The following is a 12224-nucleotide window of genomic DNA, read 5'->3' as shown; positions in this document are numbered from 1 at the left end:
AGACTTGCAAAGATAACCAATCATACATAAAAGAATTCAGAGAAGATTCAAATATTATTCATAGATATACTTGATCATAAACCCACAATTCATCAGTCTCAACAAACACACCGCAAAAAGAAGATTACATCGAATAGATCTCCACAAGAGAGGGGGAGACCATTGTATTAAGATCCAAAAAGAGAGAAGAAGCCATCTAGCTACTAACTATGGACCCGTAGGTATGAAGTAAACTACTCACACTTCATCGGAGAGGCTATGGTGTTGATGTAGAAGTCCTCCGTGATCGATGCCCCCTCCGGCGGAGCTCCGGAACAGGCCCCAAGATGGGATCTCATGGATACAGAAAGTTACAGCGGTGGAATTAGGGTTTTGGCTCCTGTTCTGATTATTTGGGGGTATGTGGATATATATAGGAGGAAGAAGTACGTCGGTGGAGCAACAGGGGGCCCACGAGGGTGGAGGGCGCGCCTAGGGGGGGGGCAGGCGCGCCCCCCTACCTCGTGGCCTCCTGTTAGTTGGCTTGATGTTGGGTCCAAGTCTCCTAAGTTGTATTCGGTGAGAAAATCACGTTTCTGAAGGTTTCATTCCGTTTGATATTCCTTTTCTTCAAAACCCTAAAACAGGCAAAAAACAGCAATTCTGGGTTGGGCCTCTCGTTAATAGGTTCGTCCCAAAAATAATATAAAAGTGGATAATAAAGCCCAATAATGTCCAAAACAATAGATAATATAGCATGGAGCAATCAAAAATTATAGATATGTTGGAGATGTATCAGCTCCCTGCTTAATCAATGAAACCCCAGCCTTGGCTGGCTCGTTCAAAAAAAACATCGGATTTTGTCTTTTTTCACACGCGACACATAAGTAAAACTCATTTTAAAAACACGGAGGGTGCGCTCCCATGCGCCAAAACGTCATTCTCAAGAACCATTTTAATGAATATATATATATAGTATATAAATTCCCTTTTACTTAATATACCGAATTCAAAACAAATGTTGAAATATAACTGACGAAAATTATGGGCACTCACATCAGTCTCTAATCTTCTTGGACCTATAACAAGTTTATATAGCAAATCATACACAACATTAGCAAATATATGTAGAGTAAATGATAAAAAATAATATAAATTGCACAGTAGGAAAATTATGATTGCAAAAGACTCATACTTTTGAGTGTGATCACATTTGATTCTAATCATCTTTAGATAAAACAAAAAGGTATTATCCCAATAAAACTTTATAAAAATCCAGCCCTGCACATCGGGCGGGCCACTTTACTAGTTGAAAGAAAAGACTGAAGAGACTTTTCACAAATAAAAGGATACATGATTAAGAAATCTGAATCCTTGAAGAAAAAGGGTGGGAGGGTGGGAAAACAAAGACAACTTGGGACTGATGAAACAAACACCGATGAGAAAACTGAGATTGGATCTTGCAAATGGAAAAATGATAGGATCATCTTGAAGAGAATCGCACCGGTTGGAAATAGAATTGACATGACAATCTCGATAAATAAGAAGGATTAGTATTCACATAGAAGTGTGAGAACACCATTTAGGAAAAGGTTTGGATTCAACACTTCACATTGAAGCAACTCAAATACCACAACTCAAAACAAAACAAAGGATTGGCTTGCAGAATAAGCCGGAACAAACATATGATAGACCCCAGATTGTATCATGTGTCTGTTGGAAGGATATCCTACGTGATACTTTAATTCCCACTTATAAACTCCCAAAACTTTATGGTTATGCAATCAGGTGTTGGGGATACAGGGGAAGCATAATATGTCACCCAAACTAACAATCCCTACATCCAGTTGTATCCATCTGTCAACACATAACCAAGAAACCTTCGGAAATCGTGTACCTCAACCTTCGAAAAGCATCCATTATACGAGTTATGGCGATACTCCCGAACTCCCACCCCAGTACTGGGTGGCATCGAGATTATCTCACCAACAACTGCATAAAAGAGATTTTCGATGTCTGGAAACTCAGGTATTCCAGAACTGCAACAATAAAATTGTGACGACAACACCTCGGAGCTCAACTCCCCGGGACACTGTCACAACCCCTAAATTTCGGGAGGAACCAAGAACAATGTTCTCGTCACAAGACTATCGGAATGATTCCAAGATACCCGCGTGATCCTAATTTTTTTTTCGTGAAATTTGAGGAGAGGAAAGTCAAAACTTCTACGTCAGGAGGCCTCGCCGGAGAGACGAAGGGACTAAGGAGTAAAAAGAATCCTACTCTCCGATATATATAATCCTAAGACTCAAAACATTTTGTTCTAGACCGAACAACGTCAACGATTTGATCAAGCAGGGGGCTCCTAAGTTGAGGATGGCTCTGATTACCAACTTCTAATGACCACGATGCGGATATATCTCCCACGTGTTGAGGCACGACTTAGAGGCATAACCGCATGGTGGTTTAGTCGCAAGTGGGGTAATCTTCACACAATTCCTTTCTTATTCGGTACATGGGATTGTGTGAAGATTACCCCACTTGCGACTAAACCACCATGTGGGTATGCCTCTAAGTCGTGCCTCGACACGTGGGAGATATAGCCGCATCATGGGCATTACACTGCCGGAGGGGGATTCGATCATGGAGGGCTTCTACATCAACACCATAGGCTCTCCGATGATGTGTTAGTAGTTTACCACAGACCTTTGGGTCCATTGTTATTAGCTAGATGGCTTCTTCTCTCTCTTTTGATCTCAATACAAAGTTCTCCTCGATGTTCTTGGAGATCTATTCGATGTAATTCTTTTTGCGGTGTGTTTGCCGAGATTTGATGAATTGTGGGCTTATGATTAATTATCTATGAATAATATTTGATTCTTCTCTGAATTCTTATATGCATGATTTGATATCTTTGCAAGTATCTTCGAATTATTAGTTCGGTTTGGCCTACTAGATTGATCTTTCTTGCAATGGGAGAAGTGCCTAGATTTGGGTTCAATCTCGCAGTGTCCTTTCCCAGTGAAAGCAGGGGCAGCAAGGCACGTATTGTATTATTGCCATTGAGGATAAAAAGATGGGGTTTATATCATATTGCTTGAGTTTATCCCTCTACATCATGTCATCTTGCCTAATGTGTTACTCTGTTCTTTTGAACTTAATACTCTAGATGCATGTTGGATAGCAGTCGATGTGTGGAGTAATAGTAGTAGATGCAGAATCATTTAGGTCTACTTGACACGGGCATGATGCCTATGTTCGTGATCATGCCTAGATATCATCATAACTATGCGCTTTTATATCAATTGCTCGGCAGTAATTTGTTCACCCACCGTAATATATGCTTTCTGGAGAGAAGCCACTAGTGAAACCTATGGCCCCCGGGTCTACTTTACATCATATAAGCTTCTGATCTACAATTTCAGTTTACTATTTATTTTGCAATCTTTACTTTCCAATCTATACAACAAAAAGACCCAAAATATTTATCTTATTATCTCTATCAGATCTCACTTTCGTAAGTGACCGTGAAGGGATTGGCAACCCCTTTACCGCGTTGGTTGCGGGGTTCTTGTTTGTTTGTGTAGGTACTACGTGACTTGCGTGTAGTCTCCTACTGGATTGATACCTTGGTTCTAAAAAACTGAGGGAAATACTTATGCTACTTTGCTGCATCACCCTTTCCTCTTCAAGGGAAAACCAACGCATTATCAAGAGGTAGCAAGAAGGATTTTTGGCGCCGTTGCCGGGGAGATTTGCACCAAGACAAGTCAAGATTTGATCTCCCGTCAACTTGACAATTTCTGGTGCCGCTGCCGGGGAGATCTACGCCAAGTCAACACATACCAAGTACCCATCACAAACTCTTATCCCTCGCATTACATTATTTGCCATTTGCCTCTCGTTTTCCTCCCCCCACTTCACCCTTGTCGTTTTATTCGCCTCTTTTCTGTTTACCCTTTTTCCGTTCGTCTCTTCTCGCTTGCCTTTTGTGTGCTCGTTCTAGTTCATTTTGTTTCCATCATGTCTGAAACTGGGGAGGTTATCCTTGGAAAAGATAGTAGTAACGATGGGGGAAACGTTGATGCTTTTATCCTCATAAAGTACCTACTATTTACACACTAAAAAGTTTCAGATTGGTAGTGGTAATATTATTAGAAAAGGAGTTATTCAAGATTTCTTTACTTGTGCCTGTGCTTTGCCCACCATGAGCGGGTCTATTCTTCATAAAACTAGTAGTCTTGCGGATGCTATATCTTTTCTCGTGGTTGAACTTGAAAGACAATTTATCCATATGCATCCTTGCATACAAAGGATTTTTCTAGAATTTTCTAATATTGAGCATTCTTCTGTTAAGTGAGCAGCTACCATCTTTTTAGCTCATAGTTCAGATTTATAATAAAAGAGTCCAATGAAATTTTTGCGCATTATAGGGTGGATGCCGGCCGTTCTCCCATAGAAGCAATCCTTTTTTATCAAGAGGACATAATGTGCTTACGATCTTTAGATCATGTTGCTTTTAATGAAAACCTTAGAAAGAAGGATCCTACTGATGTTCTTGTCAACAGGATTGCTGAACTTAATGATAATTTTGCTATCCAGAACAATGGGTTAGGTTTTTCCCTTGAACAAAGGCTCATGACTTTTTTCCAAAAGAATGCTTGTAATGATGAATTGGTTATGCAATATGAGGGGCCAAAGGAGGAACCAATACCTTCTGAGCTTGATCTTGGGGACTTTTGTCCCATTAAATTTAGCCATTTTGATTACTTTTGCTTGCCAGAAAGAAAACTTGCTGCTGAATGTAGGGAGTATGAGATGATTTTTCGTGATTTACCTTATCATTATCATGGAAATACCTAGATCTATTCTTGTTTTTATGCCTAGCTAGGGGCGTTAAACGATAGCGCTTGTTGGGAGGCAGCCCAATTTTATTTTTGTTTCTTGCTTTTTGTTCCTGTTTAGTAATAAATAAATCATCTATTCTCTGTTATGATCGTGTATTTTTACGTTTTAATTAATGTTTGTGCCAAGTAAATCCTTTAGGATCTTCTTGGATGATTGTTATTTGATCTTGCTGAAAAAACAGAAAGTATGCGCTCACGAGAATAATTTTCATTTTTAACCAGAGAGCGATAAAATACTGATTCCAACTGTAGTAGATCAGTATACAAATTATTTAGGATGTTCTAATTTCTCAGGATTTTTGGAGTTACAGAAGTATTCGAAACCTACAGATTACTACAGACTGTTTTGTTTTTGACAGATTCTGTTTTTCGTGTGTTGTTTGCTTATTTTGATGAATCTATGGCTAGTATCGGGGGGTATGAACCATAGAGAAGTTGGAATAAAGTAGGTTTAACACCAATATAAATAAAGAATGAGTTTATTACAGTACCTTTATGTGGTGATTTGTTTTCTTATACTAACAGAGCTCATGAGATTTTCTGTTGAGTTTTGTGTTGTGAAGTTTTCAAGTTTTTGGATAAAGATTTGATGGATTTCGGAACAAGGAGTGGCAAGAGCCTAATCTTGGGGATGCCCCAAGGCACCCCAAGGTAAAATCGGACAACCAAAAGCCTAAGCTTGGGGATGCCCCAGAAGGCATCCCCTCTTTCGTCTTCATCTATCAGTAACTTTACTTGAGGCTATATTTTTATTCACCACATGATATGTGTTTTGCTTGGAGTATGTTGTATGATTTGAGTATTTTCTTTTTAGTTTACCACAATCATCCTTGCTGTACATACCTTTTGGGAGAGAGACACGTGAATAGGAATTTATTAGAATACTCTATGTGCTTCACTTATATCTTTTGAGCTAGATAATTTTGCTCTAGTGCTTCACTTATATCTTTTTAGAGCACGGTGGTGATTTTATTTTATAGAAATTATTGATCTCTCATGCTTCACTTATATTATTTTGAGAGTCTTTTAGAACAACATGGTAATTTGCTTTGGTTATGAAATTAGTCCTAATATGATAGGCATCCAAGATGGGTATAATAAAGACTTTCATATAGAGTGCATTAAATGTTATGAAAAGTTTGATCCTTGATAGTTGTTTTGAGATATAAAGGTGGTAATATTAGAGTTGTGCTAGTTGAGTAATTACGGAATTGAGAAATACTTGTGTTAAAGTTGGCAAGTCCCGTAGCATGCACGTATGGTAAACGTTGTGTGACAAATTTGAAGCATGGGGTGTTCTTTGATTGCTTTCCTTATGAGTGGCGGTCGGGGACGAGCGATGGTCTTTTCCTACCAATCTATCCCCCTAGGAGCATGCACATAGTGCTTGGTTTTGATGACTTGTAGATTTTTGCAATAAGTATGTGAGTTCTTTACGACTAATGTTGAGTCCATGGATTATATGCACTCTCACCCTTCCATCATTGCTAGCCTCTTCGGTACCGTGCATTGCCCTTTCTCACCTCGAGAGTTGGTGCAAACTTCGCCGGTGCATCCAAACCCCGTGATATGATACGCTCTATCACACATAAACCTCCTTATATCTTCCTCAAAACAGCCACCATACCTACCTATTATGGCATTTCCATAGCCATTCCGAGATATATTGCCATGCAACTTTCCACCGTTCCTTTTATTATGACATACTCCATCATTGTCATATTGCCTCGCAAGATTATGTGGTTGACATCATATTTGTGGCAAAGCCACCTTCATAATTCTTTCATACATGTCACTCTTGATTCATTGCATATCCTAGTAAACCTCCGGAGGCATTCATATAGAGTCATATTTTGTTCTAAGTATCGACTTGTAATTCTTGAGTTGTAAGTAAATAAAAGTGTGATGATTTTAATTATTAGAGCATTGTCCCATGTGAGGAAAGTTCTTCGAAAAAAAGGAAAAAAAGAGAAAGGCCATAAAAAAGGAGAGGCCCAAAAAAATGAGAGAAAAAGAGAGAAGGGGCAATGTTACTATCCTTTTTCCACACATGTGCTTAAAAGTAGCACCATGATCTTCATGATAGAGGGTCTCTTATGTTGTCACTTTCATATACTAGTGGGAATTTTTCATTATAGAACTTGGCTTGTATATTCCTACAATGGGCTTCCTCAAAATGCCCTAGGTCTTCGTGAGCAAGCAAGTTGGATGCACACCCACTTAGTTTCTTTTGTTGAGCTTTCATATATTTATAGCTCTAGTGCATCCGTTGCATGGCAATCCCTACTCCTTGCATTGACATCAATTGATGGGCATCTCCATAGACCATTGATTAGACGTGTCAATGTGAGACTTTATCCCTTTTTGTCTTCTCACACAACCTCCATCATCATATTATATTCCACCCATAGTGCTATATTTATGGCTCGCGCTCATATATTGCATGAAAGTTGAAAAAGTTTGAAAAGACTAAATTATGAATGCTTGGCTTGTCATCGGGGTTGTGCATGATGGGAGCATTTTGTGTGACGAAAATGAAGCATGACTAAACTATATGATTTTGTAGGGATAAGCTTTCTTTAGCTATGTTATTTTGATAAGACATGATTGCTTGGTTAGCATTGCTTGAAGTATTATTATTTTTCTGTCAATATTAAACTTCTTTCTAGAATCTTTCGGATCTAAAAATTCATGCCGCAATAAAGAGAAATACATTGAGAAATTATGTTAGGTAGCATTCCGCATCAAAAATTCTGTTTTTATCATTTACCTACTCGAGGACGAGGAGGAATTAAGCTTGGGAATGCTTGATACATCTCCAACGTATCTATAATTTTTGATTGTTCCATGCTATTATATTATCTGTTTTGGATGTTTATGGGCTTTATTATGCACTTTTATATTATTTTTGGGACTAACCTATTAACCGAAAGCCCAGTGCAAATTGCTGTTTTTTGTCTATTTCAGTGTTTTGCAGAAAAGGAATATCAAACGGAATCCAAACAAAATGAAACCTTCGCGAGGATCTTTTTTGGAACAAATGCAATCCAGGAGACTTGGAGTGGACGTCAAGGAAGCAGCGAGGCGGCCACGAGGTAGGGCGGTGCGCCCAGGGGGCCAGGCGCACCCCCACCCTTGTGGGCCCCTCGCAGCTCCACCGACCTACTTCTTTCGCCTATATATACTCTTATACCCTGAAAACATCAAGGGGAGCCATGAAACCACTTTTCCACCGCTGCAACCTTCTGTACCCGTGAGATCCCATCTGGGGACCTTTTCCGGCAATTTGCCGGAGGGAGATTCGATCATGGAGGGCTTCTACATCAACACCATAGCCTCTCTAATGATGTGTGAGTAGCTTACCACAGACCTCCGGGTCCATAGTTATTATCTAGATGGCTTCTTCTCTCTCTTTGGATCTCAATACAAAGTTCTCCTCGATGTTCTTGGAGATCTATTCAATGTAATTCTTTTTGCGGTGTGTTTGCCGAGATCCGATGAATTGTGGGTTTATGATTAAGATTATCTGTGAATAATATTTATTCTTCTCTGAATTCTTATATGCATGATTTGATATCTTTGCAAGTCTCTTCGAATTATCAGTTTGGTTTGGCCTACTAGATTGATCTTTCTTGCAATGGGAGAAGTACTTAGCTTTGGGTTCAATCTTGCGGTGTCCTTTCCCAGTGACAGCAGGGGCAACAAGGCACATATTGTATTGTTGCCAGCGAGGATAAGAAGATGGGGTTTATATCATATTTTTTGAGTTTATCCCTCTACATCATGTGATCTTGCCTAATGCGTTACTCTGTTCTTTTGAACTTAATACTCTAGATGCATGCTGGATAGCAGTCGATGTGTCGAGTAATAGTAGTAGATGCAGAATCGTTTCTGTCTACTTGACACGGACGTGATGCCTATGTTAATGATCATGCCTAGATATCATCATAACTATGCGCTTTCTATCAATTGCTCAGTAGTAATTTGTTCACCCACCGTAATATATGCTATCTTGAGAGAAGCCACTAGTGAAACCTATGGCCCTCGGGTGTACTTTACATCATATAAGTTTCCGATCTACAATTTTAGTTTACTATTTATTTTGCAATCTTTACTTTCCAATCTATACAACAAAAATACCAAAAATATTTATCTTATTATCTCTATCAGATCTCACTTTCATAAGTGACCGTGAAGGGATTGACAACCCCTTTATCGCGTTGGTTGCGAGGTTCTTGTTTGTTTGTGCAGGTACTAGGTGACTTGCGTGTAGTCTCCTACTGGATTGATACCTTGGTTCTCAAAAACCGAGGGAAATACTTACGCTACTTTGCCGCATCACCCTTTCCTCTTCAAAGGAAAACCAACGCATGCTCAAGAGGTAACAACAACCAGATGGCTCCTGCCAGTTGCCGATAACTGTTACAAAACATGATCATCTCATACAACAATTTATATCATCATGTTTGACCATATCATATCACAACATGCCCTGCAAAAACAAGTTAGGCGTCCTCTAATTTATTGTTGCAAGTTTTACGTGGCTGCTACGGGCTTCTAGCAAGAACCGTTCTTACCACCTCATCAAAACCACAACGATTTTTCGTCATGTGTGCTGTTTTAACCTTCAAGAAGGACCGGGCGTAGTCAAACTCAATTCAACTAAAGCTGGAGAAACAGACACCCACTGGCCACCTATGTGCAAAGCATGGTAGTATAACTACTCTCATGAATGTGGTCATGTAATGTCGGTCTGGGCCGCTTCATCCAACAATACCGCCGAATCAAAGTAAGACATTGCTGGTAAGTAGTATGACTATTATCGCGCACAACTCTTTGTGTTCTACTCGTGCATATAACGTCTATGCATAGACCTGGCTCGGATGCCACTGTTGGGGAACGTAGTATTTTAAAAAAATTTACCTACGATCACGCAAGATTTATCTAGGAGATGCATAGCAACAAAAGGGGAGAGTGTGTCTATGTACCCTCGTAGACCGAAAGCGGAAGCGTTTAGTAACGCGATTGATGTAGTCGAACATCTTCACGATCCAACCGATCCAAGTATCGAACGCACGGCACTTCCGTGATCAGCACATGTTCAGATCGATGACGTCCCTCGAACTCTTGATCCAGTTGAGGCCGAGGGAGAGTTCCGTCAGAACGACAGCGTGGTGACGGTGATGATGAAGTTACCGACGCAGGGCTTCGCCTAAGCACTACAATGATATGACCGAGGTGTGTAACTGTGGAGGGGGGCACCGTACACGACTAAAAGATCAACTTGTGTGTCTTTGGGGTGCCCCCTCCCCATGTATATAAAGGGGGGAGGAGAGGAGGCCGACCCTAGGAGGGGGCGCGCCATGGGGGGAGTCCTACTTGGACTCCTAGTCCAAGTAGGATTCGGTCCCCCCCTTTCCTAGTCCAAGTAGGAGAAGAAGGGAAAGAGGAGAGAAGAGAAGGAAGGAGGGGGGTGCCGCCCCCTCCCCTTGTCCAATTCGGACTAGGCAAGGGGGAGCCACCTCTGGCCGGCCCTCTCTCTTCTCCACTAAGGACCATTGTGGCCCATTAAACCTCCGGGGGGTTTCGATAACCCCTCGGTACTCCGGAAAATGCCCGAACCTATCTGAAACCATTCCAGTGTCCAAACATAACCTTCCAATATATCAATCTTTATGTCTCGACCATTTTGAGACTCCTCGTCATGCCTGTGATCTCATCCGGGACTCCGAACAAACTTCGGTTCATCAAAACACGAAACTCATAATACAAATCGTCATCGAACGTTAAGCGTGCGGACCCTATGGGTTCGAGAACTATGTAGACATGACCGAGACATATCTCCGATCAATAACCAATAGCGGAACCTGGATGCTCATATTGGCTCCTACATATTCTACGAAGATCTTTATCGGTCAAACGGCATAACAACATACGTTGTTCCATTTGTCATCGGTATGTTACTTGCCCGAGATTCGATCGTCGGTATCATCATACCTAGTTCAATCTCATCACCGGCAAGTCTCTTTACTCGTTCTGTAATGCATCACCCCGTGGCTAACTCATTAGACACATAGTGATGTGCATTACCAAGAGGGCCCAGAGATACCTCTCCGATACACGGAGTGACAAATCCTAATCTTGATCTATGCCAACTCAACAAACACCATCGGAGACACCTGTAGAGCATCCTTATAATCACCCAGTTACATTGTGACGTTTGATAGCACACAAGGTGTTCCTCCGGTATTCGGGAGTCGCATAATCTCATAGTATGAGGAATATGTATAAGTCATGAAGAAAGCAATAGCAGAAAAACTAAACGATCATTATGCTAAGCTAATGGATGGGTCTTGTCCATCACATCATTCTCTAATGATGTGATCCCGTTCATCAAATGACAACACATGTCTATGGCTAGGAAACTTAACCATCTTTGATTAACGAGCTAGTCAAGTAGAGGCATACTAGGGACACTCTGTTTGTCTATGTTTTCACACATGTACTAAGTTTCCGGTTAATACAATTCTAGCATGAATAATAAACATTTATCATGATATAAGGAAATATAAATAACAACTTTATTATTGCCTCTAGGGCATATTTCCTTCATGAACCCCATTCGAGATGGTGTCTAGATTGGATCTAGTGGTTCTGGACTTTGCGGCGGCTGGATCAATATTTCGTCGACTACCCTAGGGTTTTGGGAATATTGGGGTATTTATAGAGCAAAGACGTGGTCCGGGGGCACCTGAGGTGGGCACAACCCACCAGGACGCACACGGGCCTCCTAGCACGCCCTGGTGGGTTGTGCTCCCCTCAGGGCACCACCCAGGCGCAGCCAGGGCCCATTGTGTTCCTTCTGACCCATAAAAATTCTCTGTAAAGTTTCGTGGCATTTGGACTCCGTTTGATATTGATTTTCTGCGATGTAAAAAACAGCAACTGGCACTTGGCACTATGTCAATAGGTTAGTACCAAAAATGATAATAAATGACTATAAAATGATTATAAAACATCCAATATTGATAATATAACATCATGGAATAATAAAAAATTATAGATATGTTGGAGATGTATCATGAAGATCCTCCTTTTGTCGAATAGTGTGACCACTATATATATGTTACTCAAATGATGTTAGCCAAGTTCTTAATTTTTCATGGAAAGTATTAGTATCATACATAGTTCATTGAGTTTAAGCGTGTGCCTGGTAGAGTGGTAGATTAGAGGACGTCCATGTTTTCGACGTGGCGATCAACACCGATGTCCTGAAGGCATTTGCAAATTCAGATAATAGACAGATAGGCCAGCCCATACAATTGACATATTTGACAT

Source organism: Triticum aestivum, chromosome 6A (assembly GCF_018294505.1).
Source record: "Triticum aestivum cultivar Chinese Spring chromosome 6A, IWGSC CS RefSeq v2.1, whole genome shotgun sequence".
NCBI classification, from domain to species: domain Eukaryota; kingdom Viridiplantae; phylum Streptophyta; class Magnoliopsida; order Poales; family Poaceae; genus Triticum; species Triticum aestivum.
The sequence above is the reverse complement of the archived record's forward strand: the minus strand, read 5'-3'. Positions refer to the sequence as shown.